Source organism: Vitis riparia, chromosome 4 (assembly GCF_004353265.1).
Source record: "Vitis riparia cultivar Riparia Gloire de Montpellier isolate 1030 chromosome 4, EGFV_Vit.rip_1.0, whole genome shotgun sequence".
NCBI classification, from domain to species: Eukaryota; Viridiplantae; Streptophyta; class Magnoliopsida; order Vitales; family Vitaceae; genus Vitis; species Vitis riparia.
In genome coordinates, this window is record NC_048434.1 from 20,538,588 (window position 1) to 20,541,992 (window position 3,405).

Here is a 3,405-nt window from a genome sequence, read left to right on the forward strand (position 1 = left end):
ATTTATTAAAGTAAATAACCCTTCATGTTCCTTATCACACTCAACCCACCCTATATGACAATTCTTCTCTTTTAAATTTGTATGAGAATAGGAAACAAACCTCCCAAAAACACCAAATTAGTGAAGTAAATAAATAAATAAACAATGTGGAAATAATAACGAATAAAAGTAAACAAAACAACATACAAAATTTACATGATTCTCTCAAAACATGCTATATTCATGAAGCCGCTACAAATCTTCAAAGAAAAAATAACAAGTATTTACAAACACTCACTCTTCATAACTCAAATCTCGATTATACTGGGAGAATAATAATTTTCTAACTCTTAAAGAGAATCTTACTTTTTCATTTAAAAAGTTACACCTTTTTTTTCTCTCAACTTTGGAAGGTATAGAATGAGAAAATGAAGCCTCCATTTATAGGTGTCTACCACAATTAGATTTCAATGTAAATTACACGTTATTATTAAATATAAGTGATTTGATCATATGACAATTTCCTCATCCAACATTATATATATATATATATATATATATATATATATATATATATATATATATATATATATGATTTGTAAGCTAGGTTCAATTCAATTGGATGTTTAAATTGACAACAAAAATTAAAATAAAAATATATATAAAACAAATAAATAATTTAATTTTTTATTACACCTTGTACACGTGGCAATACTTATGATATTGATACTAGAGTTGGTTTTTGGTGCCAGACCCAAAATTTATAAAACTAAATAAAAGGAAATCCCAAACCTATGGGGTGGGTCCGTCACCAAAGGTCCCCATGATACCCTGTCTTGTGACTACTTAAGACTTGTCCATCCCTGTACGTATAAGGGATCTAGCTAGCAGTACCAAGGCATGCAGCACTGCTAGGATTATAAAATAAGCTGTTAAGCTGTTGGTTTGTTATGCTGTTAGTTTGCTATATAACATGCTGGTGGGTAGAAACGTGGTATAAATATTGAGGTTTGCACTGTAAAGAAAAGAACAGAGGATTTAATAAGAACTTCTTCCAGATTTCTCCTGGGTCCTTTCTCTCTTTATTCTCTCAGTTCTAATAAGCATCAATGGAGCCAACAACTGTAGAGCCTTTCCCTTCTGAGACTCAAACCAGGCTTCATCCCAGTTTCGTCCTCGACGAGGAGGAGCGTCCCAAGGTGGCATACAACCATTTCAGCGACGCCATTCCCGTGATATCTCTCGCCGGTATCGATGAAGCCGATGGCCGTAGGTTGGACATTTGCCAGAAAATTGTGGAGGCGTGCGAGGAGTGGGGGATCTTCCAAGTGGTTGATCATGGCGTTGATTCTCATCTCATTTCAGAGATGTTTCGTCTCTCTGGAGAGTTCTTCGCTCTTCCTCCAGATGAGAAACTTCGATTTGACATGTCAGGCGGCAAAAAAGGCGGCTTTCTTGTCTCTAGCCACCTTCGAGTAATCTTCCATCTGTCACATTTTCCTCTCTACGACTCAATTGAAAAATTATGTCTTCTCTTTTCTCTGTATCTTCAATTTAAACATGCTCGAATTAACCATTCAATTACAGGGAGAAGCGGTGCGCAATTGGCGGGAGTTTTTAACTTGTCATACCCACTTCGGGAGAGGGACTACTCAATGTGGCCGGAAAAGCCGGAGGGATTGACGGCAGTGATGAAGGAGTACAGCGAGAAGCTCATGGGTTTGGCATGCAAGTTGCTGGAGGTGATGTCTGAGGCTATGGATTTGGAGAAGGAGGCCTTGTTTAAGGCCTGTGTGGATATAGGCCAGAAGGTGTTGGTCAATTTCTACCCCAAATGTCCACAACCGGACCTCACTCTCGGACTCAGGCGCCATACGGATCCCGGTACCATCACGCTGCTGCTTCAGGATCAGGTGGGTGGGCTTCAGGCTACAAGGGATGGTGGAAAGACTTGGATCACCGTTCAGCCTGTTGAAGGAGCTTTTGTTGCCAACCTTGGAGATCATGGCCATGTGAGTACAATTAATTAAGCTCTTAAAGTTCTCTGTTTCTATATACTATATTGGTCTACCAATCCTTATTAAAAGTAATATATATCCTCTAAAACAATAGAGCTATTAAACAAATATTTTGTTACAAATTAAAGTCATTTTTTGTCTTCATCTATAATTTTCCTTTCTTTTTTTCTTATATATATTTATGTTTTTCCCCCTGTTACTATAATTTCCATTCATTCACGAGAAGTGGCTTTGAAATAATGAAATTGGAGATTCATCAGGGGATGCTCGTAATACAAATTGATTTATGAGTAAACGTTGAACTGATTGACTGAGCGTACGCATGCATGCAGTTCATGAGCAATGGAAGATTCAAGCGCGCGGAACACCAAGTGGTGGTAAACTCCAGCTGTGATCGATTTTCGATAGCAACATTCCAAAATCCGGCACCAGAAGCAATAGTTTATCCTCTGAAGATAGAAGAAGGAGAGAAGGCAGTGTTGGAGGAGGCCATAACCTTCCAAGAGATGTACGTGAGGAAGATGAACCGGGACGTCAACCGTCCCTGGCTAAAGAAGCCGGTCAAGGATCACCAGTCTTATGATTTTGATCATCAATCCAAACTGGCCCCCAAGCCTGCTGAGAATATTTTCGTTTAAACTCGACTGCGTTCTTCATGTCCCGCTTGCGTTTGCGTGTTTGAACGTGCTTGTGTGTTTTTTGGCGTTTCCTTTTTTGTTGTTCTCCTGCCAAAGTTCTGTGTGTACTCAGGGGTCCTGTGGAGTAGTCTCTTTTTCATGTGAGGATCAGCTACGAAAAACGTACCATTCAATCTTCATGATAGGAGGCCTCCGGATGCCCTTCTTATTTGATTTATTTTTATTTAATGCATGGGAAATGTGTCCTAAATAATAACCCAAATTTGAAAATTCAAATACATTTATCCAAAAATAATTAAAATTTTATTCAATTTTTTTTGTATCAAAATTACTTATTTTGACCACATAGGAATAAGTTTGGAAAATAATATTTTAATATATTTATGCACTTTCTTCCTATTAAAAATATTATTATATTGAGAAGAAATTCCACTTATAGGTTCATTTAGATTGAATTCTATTATGACCAAGGATGAAAATATCGATAATTATAGATATATCAGTACTTTGATTTTATGAATATATCGAAGATATTCTATTGGTTTAAAATTAATCAAAATTCATGGAAATGATGAGAAAAAAATTTAAAAATGATGTAATAAATAATAATAAACATTTTAAAATTGTTTTATAAAAAAACTGATATATGCATATGATATAATTAATTATATTTGATAATAATATCATATGTGTTGATAATAAAAAATATGAATTTTATAAATTTATATTTATTATTAAATTACATCAAATATTATTTGATAATAATATTG

The 3,405-nt window shown here is 35.4% G+C and overlaps 1 pseudogene; it reads left to right on the top strand.

The window, feature by feature from the left end:
• The first annotated feature begins 1,060 nt into the window (after positions 1-1,060).
• LOC117912815 lies at positions 1,061-2,886 on the top strand (annotated as a pseudogene).
• Positions 2,887-3,405: the final 519 nt, after the last annotated feature.